The following is an 11,754-nucleotide window of genomic DNA, read 5'->3' as shown; positions in this document are numbered from 1 at the left end:
GGGCAGGGGCCCGGGTCTCCCTTGGGTCAGCTCTGCTTGGCTTTAGAAGGTGCAGGCAGAGGAGAGGCAGGGCCCTGAGGCTGGACTCATGGGTGACCTGGACGGGCCACCTCTCATTCTCTGCCGTCTCCCTCCTTTAGATGGACCCTCGTCACTGTGCAGGAGGCTCCTGGGCCTGGGTTCCCATGCAGCACCCCCTCACCTGGCCTCCTTGCTCCCTCTGACGGGACTCTTATGCCCACACTAGGTGGCCCCACGTGTGGGTGCCCTTCGCCCCACTGTATGCTGACAGCCCCTCCAGGCCACCTGCCTACATGGGCCCCTCCTCACCCTCCCACACCACCTGCCTGGTCTTCCATTCCCCGTGCCCCCCACCCCCACGAAGACATTTCCATGGTGGCACCCACTGGCTTTAGGACTTGAGGTTCAGGAAGAAGTCAGAGGGGGAAGCAGAGCCATGGTTTTGAACAAAATATTTTAACTGAGGATTTTTGTACTAGCAAAATTTTGCAGAGAATCTATAAAATAGAGCGACTGGTGGAAGGGAGAGGGGAGGGATGAGGGAGGGCGAGAAGAAGAGCAGGAGGCGGGTTTGTGCCTGGAGTCCCATCCACTGGGTCCTCTCTGAATTGGCATCTGTCAATAAGTCCTAGGGGTTCCTTGGTGTACAATTTGGGAACCGCTGGTAAAGAATTCTGCCTGCAATAGTTGAGTGGCGCGTGGTGGCAGCACCAGCGTGGAGCTGGAGGGCAGCGGCCTGCCTGGAGGAGAGGTCTCCCAGAAGGGCCAGGGCCCCGAGCGGGTGCTGGGGTGTCAGTGGGTCAGGGTCTGCAGGATACAGGCTGTGGGCTGAGGACTTCCACGTGCGGGGGGCCGGAACACACGCTTCCTCCCCTGACACCCCCACCCTATCCATGCCCATTGGTGACCCTCAGTGCCCCAGCTCTGTCCCCTCAAAGGTGACTTCCAGGAACAGGACCTGGTTCTGCTTTGGTGGCTGGTACGACGATGCCTCTGGCCTCTGGCGCTACTCTTCAGACAGTGCACGGCACACTATAGGTTACAAAGCACGTTCCCATTGTCACTTGCTGTGAGTTCATCTTTGCAGCCTCTGCTAAGAAAATGTGCTATTACTTAATTCCCTCTGTGGAGAGGAGGAAGTTAAGGATCACAGGTTATGTAAATTGCCCTCAGCGGAGGCCAGGAAACCTGAAAGACTCTAAATCCCTACCGCCCCCCCCATCCCCCTCAGGCTCTCCCCACCCTGTCTGCCTCTTTATAATGCTAATCGAGGCAAGAAGTTTCCCAGCCACAGCCCGGGGCAGGTTGGGGCTGGGGTTGGAAGTCTGACCAGGAGAACGTGTCCAGGGGTTGATTGGCAGGTGAGAATACCTTTAAGAGCAGGCCAAGTGCAGTAGCCCTGCCCCCATCGGCTGCAGACCTCCAGACACCCTTCAGGCTGCTGTAGCTCCTGCTGATGCAAGGGCCACCACTGGGCAAGTATTTGTGCCCTGCGCTCCCCAGGGCTCATTTTTTCTATCTTCATGACAGCATGTGGCTGCTGGACGTATGGTCCCCCTGTTATTGATGGAGACACTGAGATCCAGAAGAAACTTGCTCAAGAATACACTGCGGCTAAGTGTCGGAGCTGGGCTTCGACTCCCAGGGGTTCACCTCTCTCCCAAGGATGATCACGAAACTCTAAGGATTTGGTCTGAGCCACAGGAATCCTGCCTGGGAATGGGCTCCCGGAGACGTGCCCCAGCTCTCCTCCCAGTCCCTCTGCAGTGTGGGGACCCCATTAGCAGGAACTTTGAATAATCAAGGGGGAGAGGGACACGTCGCCAAGACGAGAAGGGAGAGGTGTGCGGCCGAAGGAATGTGCTGGGAACCTGCGGGATGGGACGGGTCAGAGCTAGTTGCTAAGCACCAACTGTGTACCAGGCTCTGTTTTGTTTTCAAGGTATTAACCTATTTGATCCTCTCAAAAACCTGTTACTAAATTCGACTATGATTCCCTTTTTACAGAAGAGCAAACTTTGTCCCCCATGACACAGCAAGTGGCCGAGCCAGGCCCGCCCAGGTGGCCCAGCTTCCCAGGCAGCGAGTTTGACCATGGCGGGCAGCCTGGGGGGAGGGTGTGCCTGGTACAGGGGTGCCTGGCCCCGCTCCCCCAGGCTCTGCAGGGGGCCAGTTTTCAGTGTGGGGGGAGAGTCCGTCTGGGGACCCTGCAGAGTGTCCCTGGACTTCCTGCCCTGCATCTCTGCGGGGGGGGGGGGGGCTCAGGAGGCCGGAGATGGGGGCTGAGGCCAAGTCCTCTCATTTTCTTTAAATGCTTCTCGCTCTTTTTTTTTTAAACTTCTCTCTCTCTGTTTTTAAATCTAATTTTTCAGCTTCTTTTTTGTCCTCGCTGAAGTTGCTTTAATGAAACGAAAATGTGTCTGTTCCCCTGCTGGAGCTGCCCGGGGAATTTCAATATAAAACAAACAAGTCGGCTTTTAAAATTAAAATTTTATGGGTGGCATTTCCTCATTTAATGGGAGGCAGAGGAGGCTCGTGTAAAACAATTAACACGGGGTCGGGCCTCGGCGTTCAGCAAAATTAAACGCCAGGAGCTCGGGGTGTCAGGAGCGCGGGCACAGGCGAGGGGGCACCCAGGTTGGACGGGCACATGCCGACGTGCCACCCTCAGCTCCCTGGCCTGACCTTGCCCCCCGCCCAGGTGCCCGGTGCCCCTTCCCCGGCCTTTCCCACGGTGGGCGATGGTTGGGGGTGAGAGCGCTGGGTGGCTGCCTTGGAGCCCGGGAGTCCTGACCCTGGGGTCTGGAGAAGCGTCTGTGAAAGGAGCCGTGGCCTCTGCAAAGGCCAGATCTCCCTTGCTCGGGTAGTGAGCCCCTGGCACACGCAGGTGGGCACCCCCCCTCAGTGACAGCTATGCCCCAGGCAGACGGTGCCCGGAGCGCAGCAGGTGCTCCGAGGTCCCTGAGCTTGAAGGACCGGCTTCACCTGGGCGGGCAAGGGGGCACCCCTGCTCTCCTGGGCCCCAGTGCAGGGAGGTGCTTGGGGAGGAACAGGTGGAGGTGCCCGAGGAGACCCGAGGAGGAGGGGCTCCTGGGTCCCCCCTGGCCAGCTCCGCTAAGTGCATCTGCCAGGGCCCAGCGCCAGGAGGGAGGCGGGTAGGATGGAGGCGAGGGGCACGTGGCTGCATCTGGCCAGAAAGCGAGCTGTGTGCAGGCGTGGACCCGGGTGGGGCAGAGCTTGACAGAAGTGCCTTGGGGAGGGTGTGACAGGAGCCTCGACTTCACCTTGGGGGCCCTGGGGACTCATGGAAGGTTCCAGAGAGGCAGGTGGGGTCCCAGGAGACTGTTTCTGGAGGCTGGTGGGAGGGGAAGGAAGGGCCCACCAGATGTGGTGGCCTGGCCTTGGTCCAGCTGCGCTGAAGACGTACCTGTGGCTGCTGCTGGAGGGGAGGGACAGTGACGGGACCCTACCCTGAGCAGGAGACCTGGAGGAGGAGCAGCTGGGAAACCTGAGGGCTCAGTTGTGGTGACACCAGCAGGCCCCCTCCAAAGTCACGGCTGTGCCAAGGACACAGGGAGCAGGTCTCAGAGTGACCGCACCCTGTAAATGCAGGAGGGACATGGGGTCGCAGCCTCCCAGGCCGTCCCCAGGGAGACAGGCTCCATTTTGGGGCAAAGGGCTCAGGACACCCCATCTGTTTCCTTCCCCTCCCCTCCCCCCACTCTTCCTCTCTGTCCCCCACTAGGACAGCCCTCTCCCCACCCTCTCTGCCCCCTGGGCCCCATTCTATGGAGAAGACCCCCCTGTTACCAGAACCCCCATAAGATGGGGGGGGGGAGCCAGGTTTCCACCCCCTTCAGGCCTCGGGCTGGTGGCCACCGTCAGCAGTTGGACCTCCAGACCCAGGGTCCTGCAGGCTGGAGGGAGACCCCCAGCAAGGAGCTGACAGTGGGTGACAGGCCCAGTCTTGGGGGCCTGGAGGGAGACATGGAAGGAAGGGGCTTCCTGGTGCAAATCTGTGTCTGGGCCATTCCCATGGAAGGTCCCTCCGAGCCCTGTAGGAAGATCCAGGTGAGGCTGTCTGCGAGGCCACGTGGAGGACCTTCTGAGCTTATCTGCCAGTTTCTTTGAGGCCTGTTTGAAGGCCAAAAGCCTGGGTTGGCCTGAGGGCCAGTAGCAAAAAGCCCAAGGCCCAGATTGACTCTGATCCTTCTCCCTCTGTTTAGCAAGGAGAGAAGATGGGTCACGCTAGAAGTGGGTTCTTATGGCTTGGGGCAAAGGGCGCAGGCCACCTCCTCTGGCAGAGTGGCTGGTGTCTTTCCTTTGCTGATGGATGGAGTTTGTTCCAAGCCACTAAACAATTGACCAGAGCCCCCGCTGCAGCCAGTTGAGTGGTCTTGCCACATCTGCCCGGGCAGCATCCCTCTGCAGGACCAAAATACATGCCCACACCTACCTGGGGAAAGGGACATGCTGGAATGGGTTTTTAAGTATGAATAGGAGTTCATCTGGCTTCCCAGCTAGGGAAAGGCAATCACGACTGAGGAACACCAGTGAAGGGAGAAATCGGGAAGCAGTTCTCTGGGTCAAGGAAACTACAAGTGCAACCACAAAAAAACTACAAGTATAGTTTTTCTGGAGTTTAGAGCCTGCAGGGCCAGACATGAATATCACACGAAATAAAGTAAGAGAAAGAGCCTCACAAATTGTGCCATGCCACAGAAAATGAGGCCTTTCCACAACCACCCGCCCCACCAACTGAGATGCGCGGTGTTGCACGGTGAACCGGAAGAGTGTTTATAGAAATGTTAATTAATATATTTAGGGAGCAGGTAGATGAAGTGTGAGATGTAGCAGACAATTAGAAGATCTGCTAATTTCTCCCATGAATTCACATTGGAGGCAATGTTTGTAAACTGAGAGTTCTAATTACTTTTCTCCCTCACACCTCTTCTCAAATGAGTGCATTGCCAACGCATGATCAGATCTGTTAAAAATATGGTCAATTTCCCGATGTATCAGTGGGGACTTGGTATAAAGAGAGTGGAAGGTGCACATGCCAACAGCCTCGGCCGGTCCCCCCGGGTGTGCAGCTCTGGGGAGCCGAAGGCCGGGAGGCAGGAGCAACCCCATCCATCCCGAGTCTGTGACTCCTGATAGAAGCCTGTCTGTCTCCATCCTCAGCTGCATTTCTGACTGGGCTGCCTTGGTCCATGCGGTGGGGACTCCAGGCCTGTTTGGTTCCGGTCTGGATGAAGTGCCCATCCCTATCGCCGCGGTACCAGAAGCCCACCCTGATGCCCGCCGTCCCTGCCGTTCAGGGGGACCACTGGGCTGCGGGCCTGGAGTGGCGTCCACTTTGCTGCCCTAGTTGCTGATCCCTGGTTTGGAATTTCTTTTCCTGAAGTTCTTCTTTGGCCGTCCTGCCACCAGCCCAGGCTCCGTCCCCTCAGCCCACCCTTCCATTACGAGTACACGGTTCCTTTTGGCTACCTGCTCGCTCACTAGCCTCTTTGCTTGCCAATAATTTTTTTTTTCTAAAGTTGCTCAAAAGCTTGACCCGTGCAATCATAACAAAGAACACATGTCGCTGATGCGGTGGCACCCGCCTATCATCCCAGCAGCTCAGGAGGCCTGGGCAGGAGGACGGCAAGTTCAAGACCAGCCTGGGCCACTTAGCAAGCCCCTGCCTCAATCTAAAAAATAAAAATGGCTGTGGCTGTGGCTCAATGGTAGAGCACTCCAGGGTTCAATTCCCCAGAAACACAAAAAACAAATGAAACCACTGACCAAGACCACGTATTTCAGTCGCTGTGATAAGCGAGAAAACATAATCATGAAATTTATGGGAAAATTATCATTATTTGCCAAAGACTCAATATCATAACTGGAAAATCCAATAAAATTAATAAAAACACAATTAATTATGGCAAATGAGAGTTTAGTAAGATGTCAGGTACAAATGAATGAACGTTTAAAGCTGTTAAAAAAAACCAGCAATGATCGTTGTAAAAATATTACAGCAGGTTAGCTGGAGAAGAAGGTCTTTCATTTTATTAAGTCAAGGAGGCTAGGTTTGGAGCAGTGGTCTTCTAGAAACCTTATCTGTTTTAGAGGTGTGCAGGCTCATGACCTGGAATCACATCTCCCTACTCCTATTGTAAGAAAATCACCAGGATGGGTCCTGTCACCGCAAGGCAGAGACAGCCTGTTGTTCTAAGAGGAATCCTGCATGAAGAAACCTCAGGGCTGGGATGCCATGGGAGGTGTAACGTCCACGTGGCAGGCGGGTTTGCTGTGGAAGGGACCTGACTTCACTGCCTGGGTGCCAGCAGGGGTCAAGTGCAGAGAGCCCAAGGCTATGTCCCTCCAACTGCGACCTTGAGACTGGTGTAGTGCCTGGGGTCCCCTGGAACATGAGCAGGTGTAGAGGTGGCAAATGAGGAAGAAGGATGAGAGGAAGGGCAAGGGGGGTGGAGAGAGAGAGAGAGAGAGAGGAGGGGGAGAGGGAGGGAGAGACACACAAGGGAGGAGGAGGAGGAGGAGGAGGTGCAGGTGGAAGAGGGTGGAGGGGAAGAAAGCCAGGAGAATGAGCAGGGGAACAGTGCAGGTGACAAGCAGTGCCCGGAGGTGACAAGCGTGTGGGACACATCTAGGTTCAAAATTCTCAAAATATTGAAAACACAATTCTCATGCAATACAATAACGAGCAACGATCCACATAGAAACTAGTGCAGTGAGGGAATCTTTGAGGAGGGGGTTCCAGGAGGGTGTGAGAAACGCGGCCGTGGAATCTCGGAGACTAAATGAGATACAAAGTTGGCTGATATCGCGGGGGGACAATAAAGCCCTCGTCTTTGAGGTGGTTTTCTCTACTGGATGGGAATCCTCTGTCCCTGTCAGTTTGCACAAGTGGCTGTGGAGCTTTGCAAAGCCGGGACCTCCCTGGTGGTGGCCATTAGAACATCAGGCGGAGGCAGGTCAGGGGCTGGGGCCTAAGGGGGCAGGGGTAGGCCACACCTGGAGACTCTCGTGCACAATTCCGCCTGCTTTGGGAACTTCGGTATGACAGGTCCAGTGTGGGTGAAGGGACAAGAGGCATTAAAAATGGGCCCTGGGAAAAATATGAGCCCAACCTGGACCCCAACCCGGGGAAGTGATCCTATAAGAGCAGGGCCAGTTGGTGACAGTGGCTTGGTGGGCTCCTGGTGGAGGTGGGAGGATGGCCTGTCCCCATCCCTGTGCCAGGCCCTGAAGCATGTTCCTTGGGCTCAGAGTCACACTCAGAGACTTTTATTTTCTGGGTTTTTTTTTTTTTAATGAAAAAAAAATTATTGTGGTGAAATACAACACAAAATTACCATTTCCACTATTTTTTCATTCATTCTAATTAGTTACACATGATTGGGCTGACTTGGGTCCATGCAGGTAGAATGCATGTTGACCCATCATATATAAATGGAGCATGACTCTCATTCTTCTGGTGGTACTTGATGTAGAGCCCACTGGTCTGACCGTCACGTAGCACACAGGTAATAATGCCCGATTCGTCCTTCCTACCCCACGCCCCCTCCTCCCTTCACTCCCCTCTGTCAACCCCAAACACCTCTGTCTATTCTATTCAAGTACACAATTCACGACACCAAGCACCCTCGTATTGCTCTGTGTAACCATCACCACCATCCAGCTCCAAATGTTTTCATCTTGTCAAACTGAAATTCTGTATCCATGAAGAGTCCCTGCAGTGCTGCCGCCCACCTTCTCAGCCACCAATTTTTATTTTTATTATTATTATTATTTTTGTGGTGCTGGGGATTGAGCCCAGGGCCTCACACAGGCTGGGCAAACCCCTTGCCTCCGAGCTACGCCCCCAGCCCCCATGGCAGGATTCTGAGCACAGAAGCAACAAGAGCTGACATTCTGCAATATGTCAGCTCTCCAGACCTCTGTATTGAGAGCAAATTGGAGGGGTGGGTTGGGGAGAGTCGCCCAGACCCCCGGGGGCCCTCCCCAGCTTCCCTCCTTCTCCTCCACCCAGCACCATTTCAAGGGGGCCCTGATGGCGGGGGCAGAGCATCTGTAGGGCTCCCTGCCCTCGGGTCTGGAGAAGGGGGAGTCCACCAGCAGGGTCTGTTCCTTCACTGGGAGGCCTTCTGAAAAGCCCCTTCGGGGCTGCACTTGGGTTTGTCAGGCACCTTGATCCTTCCAGTTGATCCGGCAGAGCTGCCCTTGGGAGTAGCTGCATGGAAACTGGGGGACACCCTACTTCCCTTACTCCTAGCTGACCAAGCAAGCAGCAGGCACTCAGTCAGTGTTTTCTGAGCACCTACTGTGTGCCAGGCTGGAGATGTAGCAACGAATCAGACTGGCTCGTTCTCAGGGAGCTCCTGGTTTGATGCAGAGCTGTGGTAGAGGGAGTAGGAGCCATCCTCGTGGCAGCAGGCTCAGAGCAAAGGTGCCAGCTCTAGGTAAGTCAGGGAGGCTTCTTGGAGGAGGTGGCATGGCCACAGGGGAGCTTCTCAGAGGAAGCTCTTTGCTAGGTCTTGTGAGGTGACTAGGAGTTTCCTGGATATGCCAGGTGGGAGCATCGGAGTGGAGGGAACGGTACCAGTCAGAGGCTGGAAGGAAAGAACAGGAGAGGGGAGATACAGCCAGGGAATTGCTTTGGGCTAGATTTGAGGGGCTTGAAGACCACACTCTGGAATTTGGGTTTGATGTGACTGTGGAGACGGGATGAATGGGGCTCAGGAAAAGGGTTGGAGTCAGGAAGTTTTTTTTTTTTTTTTCAATCAGAGAATGAATGAAACCATACAGGTGAAGCACATTGTGCAAAGGGGATGCTCCAAGGACGAACTTGACCATGACAAGGTGCTCAGCCAGACTGTGGTCCAGGGTCACCCACACATCCCTCCAGATGCTTCGGGACACAGCTACACAGTCATGTGAACTACAGTCACCACGAAGCCCACACAGGTACTGCTCTCCTCCTGGACACACGCAGACCAACACTCGTCAAGCTCCAGAACAGGGGTCCGTGGAGGTGAGTTCATCTTTGAGGGGCCTGCTGAGGCCAGAAGCACTATGTGGGGTCTTTTCCTTTGCTTCCTGGGACTGTGGGCTGTTGGGATAGGGCTGAGTCAGGGAGGACATCTCCTCGGGTCACCCCAGCAGTCCCTTTGCTCTGCAGAACATGACCCTTGGCAACTGCTCTCAGGAAGAAATAGAAGCCAGTAGCAGAGCAACTTTCTGCAGCTAGGGGTGCCACTTACCACCCAGGCCTGAGCGATGGTTTAGGTAGACATACCTGGTTTGGGGCAGGAAGCTGTTTCACCTCAAGCAGAACCTTGACCTCTTCCTAGATCAGGATCTCAGGGTCCCCAGGGGTCTCCCCAGGCGGGCTTGGGCAGAGGGGATGGGAGTTGTGTGTGTGCATGGCGACTGGTATGTGTATCTGCAGTGGATGACCAGAGGCCCTGCCCCATGAGTATCCGAGGAGCAACAGAGGAGTCAGGGAAATGAGAGGCCAGGAGGCTCCGGGGGCTGGGTGCGGAGCCAGCTTTCCCGGGATGCTGGGTGCAGAAGGGCGTGGGGCATGTTGCCCACCTACCCGAGCAGGTGCACCCGCATCCATTCTACAGAGGCTGAGCCAAGTGCGCTGTGCGCATCACACAGCTCCTAGGTGGTGGAGGCTCATGGGAACCCAGACCGATGGGTCTCAGAGTCCACTCGTCATGGACTCAGGTGGCCTGTCCCTGCAGGGAGCCCCGTGAGGACAGGCGGACAGAGCTTCGTCCTTGCGCTCCCAGCAGCCTGGTAGCTGCTCACAGGTCTGGATGGAGGAAGGAGAAGGGAAGGAGGGAAGGCTGGGGGCGGAGGCCTGTCCAGAGCAGCCAGCTGTGGGCACCCGGGACCTCCGGCCTGTCCCGGCACTCCCTCCCCACCCCTGGGAGCCCTCCTGCACCTGCCGACAGCCCTGGGTCCTCCAGGTCTCGGGAGCCCAGCTGCCTCCTTGTCCAATTCCATTCTTTCGGCAGACAAACGAGGGTCTGGACCCGCCTCTCCGTTCACACCGACAGGCGGGCTGTCAGCTGCAGTGGCATCTGTTCTTGTCAGAAAAATTAAGAAGGAAGAGAAAGAAGTTCTGGAGCTGCAGGCTGGGGGGAGAGTCTGTGCCTGGCCTCTCCTGGGAGGACGCTGGCTCCTCTGGGTGACCCTGGGGGCAGGCCAGGGCCAGAGTGGACAGGGACCTCCTCATGTCCTCTTCTCTAGGAGGGAAGTGTGGTTAACAGTGTGGCCTCTGGGCCAGCCCCTGGGCTGAGCTCCAGCTCTGAACTTACCAGCTGTTTGGGAGTTACTCGTTGTGCCCTAGTTTTCCTATCTGCAAAACGGGCTCAGTAAGTTAATAGAACTAAAGCACTTGGAACAGAATGTCCATCAGGCACTTAGCAAGTGCTTTGGGAATGTTGGAGGCTATTTCTAAGTCTCTTTCTTGTCCTAGGTTTTGCTCCCCTGAGTGAGAGGCTCAGCCCATCCATCAGATGGGGCCAGAGCAGGGAGCTCTCCCAATGGACTGAGCAGGCTTCATGTACTGTGCAGACCTCTACTGACCCCAGGACTCTGGTCCCTTCCCTGGGGAATGCTCAGGCTGGTGGGGAGAGGCAGGTGCATAATCAGAGAATTAATACAAGGGGCAGGTGTGCGACATTAGGAACAAGAGGAGGAAGCCTCTGATGATCCTGGAGCCGGAGAAAGGAAGGGGTTGGGGAGCTTCTAGATGGTCTGGACCAGGGAGCAGGCTTGGGCTTAGCAGGAGAGCATAGAGCTGAAGGTTTGGGGCCTCGGGGAGAGTTTAGAGTCTTCTTTCTTTGAAACCGCATCTCGCCGTTTCCCAGGATGGCTTCCTGCCTCAGCCTTCCAAGTAGCTGGGACTGCCGTGGGGTCTGTCTCCTAAGGTCTCCAGAGTATGGGGCTGTGCTGGTTGGGAGCGGAAGGTCATGGCATGACCGGCTCTGTCCAGCAGGGGGCAGCCGCAGTGCGCGCACGGGCCGCCGCACCTCCACACCTGCGCTCTGGGTCTGTGGTGGTGGCGCGTTACACCCCGGTGTCCCGGCTTCCTCCAGGAACTGCAGGGAGTGAGGGCATCTTTATACCTCAAAATGATTGACTGGGGCAGCCCCTCCCGAGACCAAGGATTGCTGCAGAACTCAGGAGGCCAAATAGTCACATCAGTAATTTTCAACGCTGGGGGCGCCTTAGAACCCCCCGGAGAGCTTTAGAAAACTGCGCCCTGCCCAGATCAATTTGAATCCGAGTCTCTGGGCGGTGGAGCCCGGCCTTTAGCAATTAAAAAAATCTCCCGTGGCGATTCTAATGCACACCGAATTACCTGGTTGCAGGGATTTGAGACTGAACAGACAAATGTCAGGGCCACTTTCCCCTCCTGTGTGGGAGGTCGTGTCATTTACATTTCCTGACAGGGAAAGTGCCAGGAGTGGGTCCAAGGTCCCTTGGCTTCAGATAGAACATCTGGAGGGGGAGAGAAGGTGGTGGGGTGAGCAAAACACCCAGGAGGTGCCTGCCCCCACCTGTGGGAGGGTGGGGGGTTCTGAGCCGGCTGTGGGGCGTGGGTCCACGAACACATCTCTGCATCCTGTGTTTGTGTGGGCGCATTCTTGTGCGGGGTGCTGGGCAACTCCCTGCAAGCAGATGTATCCCTCTGGGCATGTGCAGGGA

The 11,754-nt window shown here is 56.0% G+C and overlaps 1 long non-coding RNA gene across 1 annotated transcript in view; it reads left to right on the top strand.

The window, feature by feature from the left end:
- LOC120890905 (uncharacterized) overlaps window positions 1-11,754 on the top strand; it is a 29,421-nt gene that overhangs the window by 16,466 nt on the left and 1,201 nt on the right. Inside the window, exon 2 of the long non-coding RNA XR_013427708.1 lies at window positions 8,815-9,061. This is a non-coding gene — a long non-coding RNA (uncharacterized LOC120890905). The remainder of the gene's footprint in view (window positions 1-8,814; window positions 9,062-11,754) is intronic.

This window comes from Ictidomys tridecemlineatus, chromosome 11 (assembly GCF_052094955.1).
Source record: "Ictidomys tridecemlineatus isolate mIctTri1 chromosome 11, mIctTri1.hap1, whole genome shotgun sequence".
Taxonomy (NCBI): Eukaryota; Metazoa; Chordata; class Mammalia; order Rodentia; family Sciuridae; genus Ictidomys; species Ictidomys tridecemlineatus.
This window is presented reverse-complemented; position numbering and strand designations above follow the sequence as displayed.